The sequence below is a fragment of the Rhinolophus sinicus genome, linkage group LG07 (assembly GCF_036562045.2).
Source record: "Rhinolophus sinicus isolate RSC01 linkage group LG07, ASM3656204v1, whole genome shotgun sequence".
NCBI classification, from domain to species: Eukaryota; Metazoa; Chordata; class Mammalia; order Chiroptera; family Rhinolophidae; genus Rhinolophus; species Rhinolophus sinicus.
The window spans coordinates 66312071-66328395 of NC_133757.1; the positions used below are offsets into that span (position 1 = coordinate 66312071).

The 16325-nt window shown below is 48.8% G+C and overlaps 1 protein-coding gene across 2 annotated transcripts in view; it reads left to right on the plus strand.

Annotated features, from left to right (window-relative positions):
* ZNF32 (zinc finger protein 32) overlaps positions 1–16325 on the plus strand; it is a 62578-nt gene that overhangs the window by 17864 nt on the left and 28389 nt on the right. Inside the window, exons 1-2 of one of the 2 annotated variants that reach the window (XM_074337302.1) lie at positions 13971–14019; positions 14903–14941. The gene's annotated coding sequence lies outside the window, so the exon portion shown is untranslated. Of the gene's footprint in view, positions 14020–14902; positions 14942–16325 lie in introns of those variants that run through there. The other variant, XM_019718432.2, reaches the window with a different exon arrangement.

The window sequence follows — 16325 nt, forward strand, 5'->3', positions numbered from 1 at the left end:
CAAATATCCTCAACAAAACATTAGCGAACAGAATTCAGCAATACATTAGAAAGATCATACACCATGACCAAGTGGGATTCATTCCTGGTATGCAAGGGTGGTTCAACATCTGCAAATCAATTAATGTGATACACCACATTCACAAAATGAAAACTAAAAAATATATGATCATATCAATAGATGCACAAAAGGCATTTGACAAAATCTAGCAGCATTTATGATAAAAAACCCTTTAGAAAGTGGGAATAGAGGGATCATATCTCAACATAATAAAGGCCATAGATGATAAACCCACAGCTAACATTATACTCAATGGGCAAAAGCTAAAACCATTCCCCTAAAGATCAGGAACAAGGCAAGGTTGCCCACTTTTTCCACTTCTATTCAACATAGTGCTGGAAGTTCTAGCCACAGCAATCAGACAAGAAAAAGAAATAAAAGGCATCCAAATCGGTAAGGAGGAAGTAAAATTGTCATTATATGCAGATGACATGATACTATATATAGAGAACCCTAAAGACTCCACCAAGAAACTATTAGAGCTGATAGATGAATTTAGTAAAGTAGCAGGATACAAAATTAATATTCAGAAATCATTTGCATTTGTATATACCAATAATAAAATATCAGAAGGAGAAATTAAGAAAACAATCCCATTTACAATTGCTTCAAAGACTATAAAATACCTGGGAATAAATTTAACCAAAGAAGTAAAAGATCTGTACTCAGAAAATTATAAGACACTGAAGAGAGAAATTAAAGAAACTACAAATAGATGGAAACACATACCATGTTCATGGATAGGAAGAATTAATACAGGTAAAATCTCCATACTGCCTAAGGCAATATACATACTCAATGCAATTCCTATCAAACTACCAAGGACATTTTTCACAGAAATAGAACATATAATCCTAAAATTTATATGGAACCATAAAAGACCCCAGATAGTCTCGGCAATCTTGAGAAATAAGGACAAAGTGGGAGGTATAACGATACCTGACATCAAATTATACTACAAGTCTACAGAAATCAAAACAGTATGGTACTGGCATAAAAACAGACACATAGATCAATGGAACAGAATAGAGAGGCCAGAAATAAGTCCATGCCTATATGGTCATTTAATCTACAACAATGGAAGAATTTATAGTGGGGTAAAGACAATCTATTCAATAAATGGTGCTGGGAAACCTGGACAGACACATGTAAAAAAAATGAAGCTGGACCATCTCCTTACACCATATACAAAAATAAATTCAAAAATGGCTTAAAGACTAAAATGTAAGATCTGTAACCATAAAATTCCTAGAAGAAAACATAGGAAGAAACTTTACAAACATTACCCAGAGTAAGATTTTTACTGATATATCCCCTCGGGCAAGGGAAGTAAGAGAAAAAATACACATGTGGGATTACATCAAACTATAAAGTATTTTCACAGCAAAGGAAACCGTCAATAAAACAAAAAGGGATCCTACTGAATGGGAAAAGATAGTTGCCAATGATATCTGATAAGGGGTTAATATCCCAAATTTATAAAAAACTCACTCAACTCCAAAAAACAAACAACCCAATTAAAAAATGGGCAGAGGACATGAAGAGACATTTTTCTAAAAAGGACATACAGATGGCAAACATACATATGAAAAAATGCTCAACCTCACTAACCATCAGAGAAATGCAAATAAAAACCATGAGATACCACCTCACCCCAGTCAAAATGGCTATCATCAATAAATCAACAAACAACAAGTGTTGGCAGGGATGTGGAGAACAGGGAACCCTTGTGCACTGTTGGTGGGATTGCAGATTGGTGCAGCCACTATGGAAAACAGTATGGAGGTATCTCAAAAATCTAAAAATGGAACTACCTTATGATCCAGCAGTTCCACTCCTAGGTATCTATCTGGAGAAATCCAAAAGTCTAATTCAAAAAAATGTATGCACCCCTATGTTTATTGCAGAACTATACACAATAGCCAAGACATGGAAACAACCGAAATATCCATCAGTAGACGACTGGATTAAGAAACTGTGGTACATTTATACCATGGAGTATTACGCAGCCATAAAGAAGAAAGACATCTTACCATTTGCAACAATATAGATGGACCTAGAGAATTATGTTAAGAAAAATAAGTCAGACAGAGAAAGACAAATATCATATGATGTCACTTATGTGTGGAATCTAAAGAAAAGAATAAAATAAATGAACTAATCAGAAACAGTTTCAGAGACATAGAGGAAAAACTAAGGGTTGTTAGATGGGAGGGGGAGTGGGGATAAGGGGGAAGGTGAGGGGATTAGAAAGCACAGTCAGTAACCACAAGATTGCTGCAGGGTTACAAAAGTTAATTTGGGGAATGTAATCAATAATGTTGTAAAGATTTTGTAGGGTATCCGATGGACACTTGTCTCGTTAGGGAGACCACCTCAGGGAAGATGTAGATGCCTGATCACTGAACTGTACACCTGAAGCTGAAGCTGAATAATGAATGTCAACTAGAAGTTTATGTATACTACATATGTATACAGTTATAAGAAGCGGAGTACAGCATTAGGAATAGAGACAGTGGAAATGCAATGGCTGTGTGCGATGTCAGAGGAATGGTTGATGGGGTGAGGGGGGTTGACACAATGTGAGGGATATAAATGATAAATGTCTAACTATTACATTGTTTTGTGTACCTGAAACTAATTTTATATAAAGAAAATAAAACTATCAGCCCATGAAACCAACCCATAATCTACAGTAACCAGTCCAGGAAGCCAGCCTGCTATAAGTCAGACTTGTGGGAATTCAGACCAGCATCTCTAGCAACCATCCCAGGACACCAAACAGTAACTCCTGTACCCATCGCCCCCAGTCAGGTCTTGCTTAATAACTAACAGCACCCCTACTTTTGTCCTCACTTCCAATTTAGGACCCACCAGAGGAAGCTGAATATAATTCCCTCACAATCACTTAGGATGCTCTCTTCTATTTAGTGGCATCACTTTCCCTGCCAACAGCCTCCACTCAGGGCACACCTGAAGCCTTCCTTTTTTTCTACTATCAAGCTTTCCCACTCCTCTGTCTGCTTTGGAGTCTCTACCAAAATGCAAGTGATGACAGCTGACTCTCTTGCCATTACAAGCTCTGAGTAAGTATCCTTTGCTTATTCCCATTTGATTTGTCAATTCATTAATATCTAACATCCAGTCTATATTCAAATCTCCCTAAGTGCTTCAGAGATTTCTTTTATACTTGGTTTGTTTGAATCCAATAGGAGAGCCCTTCAAGTTGGCCCTGGGTCCTTAAGACATAATAGTATCTGTCTTTGATGCTTCCTTGCTCTCTGGCAGACAAGTTATCTCAGGCTCACACTATGCTACCAGGGACCAACAGTTTCTCCAAAGAGCCCTGGTTTCTTCAGTTTCCTGCTGTCTTGTGGCTTTGTCTATAAACTGGAGCTTATGCAACAGCCTGTGGAAACTTAACCCAGGTTCAATGGTATTACAAGTTTCTTGCTGATAAATCCACTCAGAGTGGGGCTCTCTTCTTTAGGGGTTCTGTCATGCAGGGTGGCATGCAGGGTCTCAGCTCCTGCTCCCCACACAAGAATGCAGGATATGGTTAGGCCAAAAAGGAACACCCACGGAGTCATAGGTAGGGGAGTCATACCACTATATTCTCACTGGCGGCTGGGTTGGAGACACAGGAAGCAGGAGCCACACTATCCACAACCTGCCGTCCACTTTCTCTGCTATCCGCAACCCGCACTCCGCTGTGCTAACTGTAATCCGCGCTTGCCAGCAACCATCTTCTTGCTAGCCCCCCCACCCCCATTTGCTGCTAGCGTAGCCACAACAGTTATATTAGTGGCCAATGGCTCACTGGTTACAGCTGACGGCCAACTAGCCACAGCTGACGGCCATCCAATCACAGTTCATCAACTACCTGAGCCAGCACCTTTCCACGTGAGGAAGAGAGCCTAGAAACTGCACTCCTGGCTCTGTCCCCACAGGTTGTTAGTTGGCAGTTTCTGTGTTCTGGATTCCAGGACCCAGGCACAGCTGCTGAAGCCTGGGGGTGGTTTGACCCCACCCATTCTGGGATTTGCGGGATATCCTGACCCTGGTGTTGAAGATGTTGTCAAACAGGATGTTTCTCCAGCTATCCTAGTAACTTGGTCTATTTTTATGAGTGATTTGAGGAGCTTCAAAAACAGCTGTCGTCTTCCCATTTTTTTTAACAAGTGAGGACAATTTAGAGAGGTTAAATAACATATCCTCAGTCTGCTCATCTGCAAAACAGTCAACAATTTCTGCTTGCCTACCTCCCAGGTCTGTTGTGAGAATTAACTGAGATAAAATAAATGAAAAGTCAGATTCAGGGAGCGAGACACCACAGACAACAGGCGCCAGGACAGACGCCCTTGGAGCTGGCGACTGCCACCCAAAGGTCAATAATGAGAACCATGTGTGGGGACAGAGCCCCAGAAAGTAGTTTACAGGCTCTCGGCCTCACGTGGAGGGGTGCTGGCTCGGGTAGTGGATGGCCATCAGCTGTGGCCGGTTAGCTGATTGGCCGCTAGTACAACTGCTGTGGCTACTGAGGAGAGTCGAGGATTGCTGAGGAGCCGAGGAGAGCCGAGGAGAGCCGAGGAGAGCGGAAGAGAGCAGAGGAACAGAGTCGAGGAGAGTGGAGGAGAGTTGTTGGTCGGTTGGCGGAAAGGTGGACGGCAGGTCACGCGTCCGGTGGGCCCAGCCTCCAGTGAGACCATAGTGGTATGACTCCCCTACCTATGGCTCTGTGGGTGTTCCTTTTTGGCCTTACCATGTCCTGCGTTCTTATGTGGGGAGCGGGACCAGGGACCCCGCAGGCCGCCCCGCACGACAAATGGTGCAGCGAGCAGGGTCTCCCGCACAACAAATGGCGCAGCGAGCAGGATACGGTGCCGGCCAAAACCTACCGAAGCACGGTGGAGCGGTTTGCGCATGTGAGAGCCCAGCTTTGGGAGGCCCATGAGGAGCGACACCGGGAACGGGAGGCGTGGTCTGCCTGGGAGACTCAAGTCTCCAGCTGACACACCACCTTCTTGGCCATAGAAGGCGTTGTCCTCCTTTTGTTGATCTCCTGCGGCCTTAGGATCCGAGGGTGGTGGACATCTTACAAGGAAGCCTCCACCCACTCAGACACCTGGCACGGTGAGCAAGATTCCGACCAGGTAGGAATGGCATCTGACTCTGGGCAGGAGGATGTGTGGCTCCCACACAGTGTATGGTGTCCGGTGGCCACTGTTCTCAGGAGTTGGACCCCCAAGGAAAGGTGGGAGGACATGGATGGCTCTCCAGCCAGTGTGGAGAGGGACCTGCAGGCTTTGGCTGAGCGGTTGCCGGAGGAGGAGAAGGCTACAGCCGGCCGAGTGGGCTGGATGTTCCTCACGGCCTTAAGTCTCAACTTGGAAAATGGGCTTAATGAAATGGCCCAGGTGTCGAACCAGGTGTCCTGGTTGGAAGTGCTGGAAGCCCAGGTCCGCCTGTTACAACAGGGGCCCCAAGGTGGAGACTCTGAGGCAGAGGAGGAGGAAGCGAGTGGAGACAATGTAGCTCCCAACCCCCAAGCCCGGCCAATCTTGAAGCAAAGGGTAAAACATGAGCAACCTTTGGGCCCCGGGGGCGTTGCTGCCGGCAACCCAGCTGTGACTGAGTTCATGATCTACACCCCTTACACTCCCACTGAGTTGCAGGAGCTGGGGAGGCGGTACAGACAGCGCCCTGGAGAGCCAGTCTCGGCTTGGCTATTACGTTTATGGGATGAGGGAGCAGACAGCATTCTCTGCTCCCCAGGCGAGATGGAAAAGCTAGCCTTCGTGACAGTGCATCCGTCCCTGCGACAAAGGTTACAAAACTGCCATAGGTTGGCCAACAACCAGGGCAACCATTCTCTAATGCAGTGGCTCACTGCTGTGGTATGCACAGTATGGGGACAGGCTGGTGAGCTGCCAGACACTGTGAGTCAATGGCAGGCATATACAGAACTTACGCAAATAATCCGTGAAATGGGTATGAGACATGCTATTTTCAACCTCAACATGCAGGGCCCAGATGAGGAGCTTTTTACTGCCAGCATGAGAGATCTCGTTTTGGATACTGCACCTGCGAATGCTTTTGGATCCTTGGTTGCTATTCTTACACCGTATGTAGGGCGACGGATCCAAGAAGTTACAACTGCCATGGCCACCCTAGGGGATGTAGAAAGCCGGAGGCAAAGGAAGTTAAGACAGGAGGTCCGTGCAGTTGAGACCTGGAAGCCCAAACCAAAGGTAAAGGGGCGAGGTCGCGGGCCTCAGAGAGTAACACGCGCACAGATGTGGCGTGATCTCGTGGCAGCAGGGGTCGATAGGAAGAAAATAGAACGACAACCCAATGCACTCCTGCTGGAACTTTGGAAACAGTTGCGTCCGGAACAACAATTCCAGAGAAGCATAAAGGAGGAGTCTGGGAAAGCGCGACCCGTGTCCCTCCAGGACTTCATGCAGCCGCTTGAGGCTGACTCCTTTCAGCTTGATTAGGGGTGGGGCTAAGGTACCCGGTCAGAGGGGACTAGCAGGGACCAGAGGCCCCACGTGGAACTCTCCATACATTGGTCCCCTTCTAATGTGCAGAGGGTTTTGGCTCTAATTGACACTGGCGCCGACTGCAGTCTCGTTTATGGGAACCCGGAGCTGTTCCCTGGACCAGCAATCTGCATTGATGGCTACGGGGGAAAAACTGTGACTGTGAAAGCCGTTTTCTTACCACTAGGTATAGGAAGGCTTCCTCCTCATACCTACAACGTTTATGTCTCTCCCGTTCCGGAGTATATTCTAGGGGTGGACGTGCTACATGGCCTCAGCTTACCGAAGTCGTCGGTAGGAGAGTTCCGTCTCTGGATCCGGGTGGTGAAAGCGGTGACACGCGGGCATGCTCACCACCCTCCTCAAGTGTTGCCGCAGCCTTGGCGCGTGGTTACAGTGCGACAGTACCACCTGCCAGGAGGACAAGACGAGATGGGTTGTAGAATACTGGAACTGGAGAAGGCACATATTGTGAGGCCAACGCACAGTCCCTTTAACTCCCCAGTATGGCCTGTCAAGAAGCCAGATGGGACCTGGCGAATGACTGTGGACTATTGGGAGTTAAATAAGGTGACGCCACCCTTGCACGCTTCAGTGCCTTCAATTCATGATTTAATGGATCGTCTGACTGTCCGCCTGGGGACATATCACTATGTAGTGGACTTGGCCAATGCTTTTTTCTCCATTGACATTGCACCCGAGTGTCAAGAGCAGTTTGCTTTTACTTGGGATGGGCAGCAGTGGACTTTTCAAGTCCTTCCGCAAGGATACTTGCACAGCCCCACTATCTGCCATGGGCTCGTGGCCCAGGATTTGGCACGGTGGGATCGCCCACCCTCTGTGGCCTTGTTTCATTATGTTGATGACATTCTGTTAACCTCAGATTCTCTTTCTGATGTAGAGTAAGCAGCTCCCTCTCTTCTCCGCCACCTGAAGTCACGTGGCTGGGCGGTGAATGAGAAAAAGATCCAAGGCCCTGGTTTATCTGTCAAGTTTTTGGGTGTTGTGTGGTCCGGTAAGAAAAAGGTTATACCTGAGGCAATCATTGATAAGATACAAGCCTTTCCCCGGCCGACCAAGGTCTCTCAACTGCACACATATTTGGGTCTGCTAGGATATTGGTGGGCGTTTGTACCCCATTTAGCACAAATGGCAAGGCCATTGTATAATATGATTAAAAAAAAAAAGGGGGCCTTATGGGGTTGGACAGAGGCTATAGAGCAAGACTTCGTTACCACGAAATGGTCAGTGCAGCAGGCACAGGCTCTGCAAGTAGTGGACCCCGGCCGCCCATTTGAACTTGATGTTCACGTAACCCAAGAGGGGTACGGATGGGGCCTCTGGCAACAGCAGGAGCGTCTCCGGTTGCCAGTGGGATTTTGGTCCCAATTATGGAAAGGAGCGGAGGTTCACTACTCTCTAATAGAAAAACAGCTGGCTGCTGTGTATGCAGCCCTAGTGGCCACAGAAGCCATCACAGGAACGGCACGCGTGTTGGTTCTAACAACCTATCCTGTCCAGGGGTGGGTCCGTACTTGGACCCAGGGACCCAAAACAGGGGTGGCACAGACCACCACCCTCGCCAAGTGGGGTGCCTACTTGGAGCAACATAGCACCCTTAGTTCAAGCCCTTTGAGCACAGAGCTACAACAGGTCCTGGGGCCTGTGGAGCTTGTAGCCCAGGCTGAGCCAAGTGCTCTGCCTAGAGGGGAGGACTTGGAGCCCTCGCCCTACAAAGAAGGACAGTCCCCAGTACCTGAGGGTGTCTGGTTTACCGATGGTTCTAGCCGAGGGGCTGCAGCTGTTTGGACGGCTATTGGTGTGCAGCCCAAAACAGACACCATTTGGTTTGATACTGGGACGGGCCAGAGTAGCCAGTCGGCTGAATTACGGGCTGTGTGGATGGTAATCAGCCACGAGCCTGGGCCCCTAGTTATTTGCACTGACAGCTGGGCGGTGTTCCGGGGCCTAACGTTGTGGCTCCCTACATGGAAACTCCAAAACTGGTTGGTGGGACACCGTCCACTGTGGGGTCAAGCCATGTGGCAGGACCTCTGGGACCTAGGGCAGAGAAAGGAGGTGACCTTAATGCATGTCACAGGTCGCTCCCCCTTAGTGTCCCCAGGTAATGATGAAGCAGACGCCCTAGCACGGGTACGATGGTTAGAGCGGGCTCCTGCCACTGATGTGGCCCATTGGCTGCATAGGAAATTGCAGCACGCTGGAAGCCGAACCATGTGGCAGGTGAGCAGATGCTAGGGCCTGCCTTTGAAATGGCAGGAGATAGCAGATGCCTGCTATGACTGTGCCGTCTGTGCCCAGGACAGCCCCCAAAGGCAGAGGCTCCCCTGGGAGACACAGCAGATTACGCGAGGGAGGGTGCCCCTCACTCGCTGGCAAGTGGATTACATTGGACCCCTGCCTAAGGCCCGCAATGCGATATATGCATTTACAGCAGTGGACACTGCTACGGGGTTGATGTTTGCTTGACCCTGTCTGGCTGTGGATCAGCGGCATACAGTGGTCGCCCTTATGCGGCTGTGCGCCCTCTATGGGTGCCCCCAAGTCATTAAAAGTGACATGGGTACCCACTTTACGGGGCAAGAAGTGCAGCGCTGGGCTGCCAGGATGGACGTGCAATGGTTTTTTCACACCCCGTACAATCCACAAGCAGCTGGCATGATTGAACGCTATAATGGCCTTTTGAAGCAAGGTCTCCGGGTGTCAAAACACCCTCCCACGATGCGTGACTGGGCCTCGCGTCTATGGGACGTCCTGAGAGTCCTGAATGAGAGACCACGGAAGGGAGGGCCCGCACCAGTAGAAGCTCTGCTACATCGAACGGCCGCTCCCATTCAATTACAAGTTACCACCAGTGAGACTCTGTTAAAGCCAGGCTACGGCAGAAATGGGAACATTTTGCTGCCAGCACCCACATGCTTGAAAGCAGGGGAACGGCAGCAATGGACTTGGCCCTGGCAGGTCAAAAGCCCCCACTGTCAATGGTTGGGCCTGATAGCCCCATGGGGGGCCAGTTTGACTCATGATTTGCAAGTGACGCCAGGGGTGGTGGCTGAGTGGCCACTGCAAGTGACTGTAGTATACAGAGGTCCTGATACCAGGATGATTTTGTGAGGAAACTATGTGCTCTCACTATGGCCTATTATGGGGTCCCCTATTCTGTTACATGTTGAAACTATGCAAGGGACCTCAAGCACTGCCATAAAGGTCTGGTACCACAAACCGGGAAAGGTGCCAGTGGCAGCGACCCTCCTTTCCCAGGACAAAAAGCTAGCATGTATCCTCCCAGATGGAAGGGATTTGCCAGTGTTGGTTCCTAAGACTACCGTTTCTTTTCGTCCGTAGGTGTCAGTAGGCTAATATGACACAGGGACCCTCGCGGAAGACACTTGTCGCGTAGATTGTGAGGTGAGACCCTGTAGGGGTGCAGTGTGGGGACAGAGCCCCAGAAAGTAGTTTACAGGCTCTCAGCCTCACGTGGAAAGGTGCTGGCTCGGCTAGTAGACGGCCCTCAGCTGTGGCTGATTGGCTGTCAGCTGTAGCCAGTTAGCCAATTAGCCGCTAATATAATTGCTGCGGCTACGGAGTAGAGCCGAGGAGAGCCGAGGAGAGTACAGGAACAGAGCCGAGGAGAGTGGAGGAGAGTCGTCGGTTGGTTGGCAGAAAAACAGACAGCAGGTCGCACGTCTGGTGAACCCAGCCTCCAGTGAGACCATAGTGGTATGACTCCCCTACCTATGGCTCCGTGGGTGTTCCTTTTTGGCCTCACCATGTCCTGCATTCTTGTGTGGGGAGCGGGAGCAGAGACCCCGCAGGCTGCCCTGCACGACAGTAGTACCAAGAGCCTTGCATTGCTGGACAACATTTTCTTCCCTCTTCACTCCTCCCTGCTTGCCTGGGCGCATCTGAACAATTCTCGTCTTCCCTCTGGGCCTCAATTCTCTGAAAAGTGAGGAAGGCTGGATGAGACTCTCTCTATCACCCTCTCCACTCCCATGGCTTCATGGCATTTGAGGATATCCTGGGAACAGTTGGGAAATAGAGCTGGAGCCATTCTTAGAACTCTCAGGGATAGGGAAGAGGCGAAAAGGCTCAAATCCATATGGGGCCCTAACCTCCCTTTTCCAGCTCCTACTGTGATCTCTTCAGCATTCCTAGGAGTCCAGCTAGGCTGGACCTGAATCTGCCACCACCCTGCTTGGCCTGGTGTGTTTTATGTTGGAGAGATCCCCCAGCAGGCTGGCCTGGGAGGGGGGCGTAGGGGTCCAGCAGAAGCTCCTTTCCTCATGGCCTGTTCCATTTGTGATCCCCTCAGAAGATGAAGTGCCAGATGAATGTGCAAGAGGGAAGGTGCTTCCAATTCCATATCCAAGCTGCTGATATTTACCAGCAGCAGGATCTTGGCAAATCACGGCCTCTGTCTCCCTCTCATCTTCTGTGTCTTCACTTTAAGAATCGTGAGGAATAACCCTTACTCCACAGCACTGTTAACAGACAAGGATGAACGCTGGGCCCTGAGCCCAGTGCCGGGAACCCAGGTGGAAATCATTAAATGGAAGTCCCTTTATCTGTCTCCCAAGGTCTCCCCAGCTGAGGCCTGAAGACCTAGGTGCTCCCTGACCAGTGTTCCTTCAGGCCCCAAGACCTCAACAGGCAGAAGATGTAGACCCTAAGTGAGGCCTCCCAAGCTTCCTCTCAGAGCACCAGCACTGGCAACATGGAGAGCTTCCCAAATAGGGAGGGCTTGGCCAGATCTCCACAGCCTCAGAAGGCCACACCACTACTGCCCTTTTCTGGGCTCATGGTTGGAATCAGCTGAGGAGTGTCATGCAGAGTGACCGGCGGGGTCTTTTCTGGGGTCTCTAGTCCCTCTCCCCACATAAGAACACAGGACAGTATGAAGCCAAAAAGGAATACCCACAGAGCCATAGGTAGGGGAGTCATACCGCTATACTCTCACTGGCGACTGGGTTGGAGACACAGGAAGCAGGAGCCACACTGTTCGCAACCCTCACTGGGCCGCTTGCAGGCTCAGCCACCATCTTCTTGCTAGCCCCCATTTGCTGCTAGCATAGCCACAGCAGTTATATTAGTGGCCAATGGCTCACAGGTTACAGCTGACGGCCAACTAGCCAGGGCTGATGGCCATGCAATCACAGTTGATGGCCATTTACTACCTGAACCAGCACCCTTCCATGTGAAGCCAAGAAACTGCACTCCTGGCTCTGTCCCCACAGGAATGATGGCAAATGAGTGCTGGATGGGAAAAGAGAAAACACTGTTAGATCCACACAGCAAACCAGTGCTTTGGAAAGCAGATATCAACCTCTCCTGTGAAGCTCAGTCCCACTGTTTTAGTTAAAGGATCTTTGCCATATTGTGAACCCCCTCAGACAGAACCCAAGAGGGCCTACCCAACAGCAAGGGTAATTAGTGCACTGTGAGCAGTGAAGTGCCCCACCTCTCACCCTGACCTCTTGCCCAGCCAGTGTCTCTGGGCTGAGTTCTGAGGTCATACATGAGAGTCTTCAGGCAGCACAGAGCAGCTCCATGTTCCTCTGACATTCACCTGCCTGCCATAGCCAAGGACTACTGAAATCGTGGCCTCTTCTGCTCGTTTCCTCTATCAAACCTCCCACTTGTCCCCTGGCCCAATATTATTCAGGCCAGCTTCTTGCTTTCTTTACCATGGTCCCAGGACCCTCATAGCAATTTTCATAGCAGTTGTTTCTAATTCTCTGTACTGCCCCTCTCCTTGCAGACTTCCTGGGCTTAATAATGATGAGGCTTCCTTACGGAATCTAGGTTTGTACCACTCCAGTTTGCACAACTCCAGTGTGATCCCCTCATGGAGTAGGTACAGCATATAATAAACACGCCAATATAGAGGAATCCACATCTGTGTATAACTGATTATAGTTAAGACAGGTATGTGTCACTATAGGATGTGTGTGTGAGAAACAATTGTGTGCAGGTCTATGTGAGTGAGACATGAGTGTGAGAAACAGAAGCTGAGACCAGAGAGTACTGTGGGGATAGTATATGAGCAAGAAGACGAATATGAGGTATAAGAAAGTGTGTATGTGTGGAGGATGCATGCATATAGGGACAGTATGATGTGTGACTAAATGTGTCAAGGTAAGTTTGTTACATAGGGTGCAACATTGTACCAGTCAGCTCTTTTCACAATAGTGTTTGTTGTGTAACGAAATATCCCAAAATGTGGTGACTTACAACAAAAATCATTTGTTTCATGCTCATGAATCCACAAGCCAGCTGGGGTCTGGATGATCTAGGCTGAGCATAGTTAAGCTTGGCCTCAGGCCACAGTTGGGTCTGCTCCACATGTCTCTTATTTTTCTGAGTGAGTGGACTGCCCAGGACATGTTCTTCGCATGGCAATAGCAGAAGTGCAACAGAACAAGGCCACAAGCATTTTTAAAGTATCTGTTTGCATTACATCTACCAACGTTCTATTAACCAAAGCAAGTGACATTGCCAAGCCCAGCATCAATGGGCCTGGAATTGCATTCTTCCTCTAATAAAATAAATTCATAAGGAAAAGAATATGAATAGGTGAAAAATTAAAACAGGGACTTCTGGTTTCAGCCAAAATGGAATAGCCCCATTTCTCCCAAGTCCTCCCTCCTATAACTGAAAAATTCTGGAAAGAGTTCTGACTGCTGAGTGGCACATGGCTGATTCCCTCATCTCCTCCAAGTCTTTGTTCCTATATTTCCTATTTAAAATTGAAAAGCACATCCCAACCCACACACCCCCATTCAAGCATCCCTTAATCTCCTGACTCAGCTCTACTTTTTCCATAACACATAACAGCTTGTAACACACATTTATTGCTTGTTTCCCCCACTAGAATTTAACATCCAAAGTGATTTTTGATTAAGCGTCTTTTAACAGTTCCTGGAATACAGTAGGCCCTCAAACGTTTGCTAAACGAATGAACTTCAGAGGCGAGATGAAGATGCCCAGTGGCATGTATTCGGTTCAGAATACTATTTTTAAAGGTAAAGACGAAATTACGGGTGACGTTTACCTTCTTTTCTCCTAGTAGCACTTTAGCAAGATGAAAAACACTTTAATGGGTACTCCTAAAATAATTCTTACACGTTTGTAATAACCAAAACAACCCAGGGAAGATCTCGTGAAATGAACTAGTCATTGACCTCAAACAGTGAAAAGCAGCAGCCCCTGCATCTGAAAACCCGCCTTGCGCCGAGCTTCGCTCGAAGCCCTCGACTGCCACCGGAAGTGGGACCCAGAAGTGGGCGTGACCCATCCGTAGCTTTCTGGGACTTGTAGTTCTGGGCCCTCCGCACGGGCGAGGGTCACAATCCGGAATCCTGCGTTTCCAGGTGTCGGATTCGCTGGGGAGGTGAGAGGCGCCCCGCTGCTGGCGCCGCCCGCAGAGAGGCGTCTGGCGGTGGGGATGTGGTAGGGCCGCGGGCCCGGCGCCTGATCGCCGAGACCCGAAAGCCTGGCGAGGCGGTGGTGGGAGGGCGCGCGACCTGGTAGAGATGCGGTCCAGGGCCGCACGTGTGTCCGGACGCAGCGGCCGCCGCTGCGTTCTCTAGACCCGGCTGCGGGCACCTGAGACTAGGCGGCCCCCAGCGCTGAGTCGGCGGGCTCCGAGGGGCCCTCGGCTTGCCTGGCAGAGCTCCGGCCTTGGCCAGCCTAGGGGCTTCGTAGTTGGCCTTTTCCGCACCGGTGACTGGCCTTGTTCCAAGGAGGTTTTGAGGAGGCGTCAGGTGGCCGAGAGAGGCTCCTGTGAGGGACCGAGGTTTCTGTCCCCACAGCACAGTCCTCACTAAAAGGTTGCATCTGAGCCCCTACACTCTAGAAACGAATCAGGGCGGGGAAGGCCTCGCGGGCGTCCAAAATCCATCTCACGAGGCGACACATCCGACCTGAGACCTCTTACTGTGCTGAGCAGAACTGGAGAGCAGAGATCGGAAAGCCTGAGAATGGACACATCTTAGAGCTGCTAGGAGAGCGGAGCGCCATGGACCCTCATGGGTTGGAGGGTGGGTGGGCCTGGCCTGTTTGATCCAAAGTCCAGTGGACAGAGACGAGGGAGGCGCAGTGTGAGGGAGACAGGAAAGTCGCCTCAGGAGACGGTGTATGAAGTGTTGGCTGGAAGAGCTTACTTAGTTAACAGGAGCTGAGCCTTTCTACAGTCTTGCTGGACTAACTGGACCGGCCTGCAAGGTGGACTGCTTTTCATGGCTTTTCCTCTTTCCCTAACTCTGCCTTTCCAGGACTCTCTGTCCTGAGAGGAGGAAATTACCAAGTTCCAGGTGAGTTGGTGTTTCTTCTTGCAAAATGCCCTCTTCCTGAGAATGGCTGTAACCTTTCTTTCTTGGGACAGAAGGAAGGACATAAGCTTAACTGAGTGCTTCTCTATGTAAGGTCCTGTCTTGGTTCTGTGTGTTCTTTTTCTCTTTATTGTCACACTGCAGCCTGAGGCATACAGTATTTTATAAATATGGGTGTAGGAACATTAATATACTGAGGGCATATAGCTATCAAATGATGTTGCCATGGTCTGCAGAGGTCTCTGCTAGCTTTAAATTCCACATCAGTTTTCACTGAACCACCCTACCTCTATGAACTTGGTCCACTCCCCAGAGCACTGGGCTATGCTCTTCTGTTGAAAGACTCCACACAGCATGGTTGCCTCCTCTCTCTCAAAGCCTGCCTTTCCTGCCAGACATTTCACTCACATTGAACGTCATTCAGAGCTATGACATGCTCAGTCCAGTGCTAAGTGGCCTCAGGGAAACAAACAGCATTATAAACTATAAAGCGCTTTTCTTCATGAGCAGATTACGTGTACGAAAAACAAGTATGCGCATTAATGATAATCATTTACTAAACATGAAAGCATTAAAAACATGAGAAAATGTGTTAAATAGCAGCACAGAACTTACCAAATCACTCAAAAATGATCTTCAACCAGGCTGTGCATCAGAATTGTCTGTGGTGGTTTTTAAGAATTAAGGTTCCTAGGCACCACTACCTTCCAGACCTACTACAAAAAAGAGAATTTTACTCCTTTTTTATTCCATGATCTTTGTACATCCGTAGATTTGCTGCACTTATTGTCCAATATTTCTCTACATGTTTAATGTGCGCATCTCTAAGGTAGATGTTTGTTCATCTTGTATACTCTGGTTGATATGTTCCCTTTACCAACATATCTACATGTTTAATTGGTACAATAAATCGTTAAATTACCAGCTAGCACTTTTTTAAAAACCGATTTCTCATTTGTCTCCATAAAACCATTTCTAGAAAGTTACCTCAAGATTGGCACTTAGGGGGCAGCCGGATGGCTCAGTTGGTTGGAGCCCGAGCTCTTAACAACAAGGTTGCGGGTTCAATTCCCACATGGGATGGTGGGCTGTGCCCCCTGCAACTAAAGATTGAGAATGGCAACTGAACTTAGAGCCAAAAAAAAAAGAGAGAGAGAGAGAGATTGGCACTTAGAATCATCGAATGTTTGAAATTAAGAGGTCAGCCAGCCCTCTCTCTGCCTTGGTGCCATCACTTTACAGACGAGAGCTCTAATTCTGAGGGAGCTGAAAGGAAGCACCATGTCCTTTGTTGCAGAGAGCAGCAGAGCCAGAAGTAAACCCCATGTTTTCTAACTCCAGGCTGTTCCTTCTCCATAACTAAGCA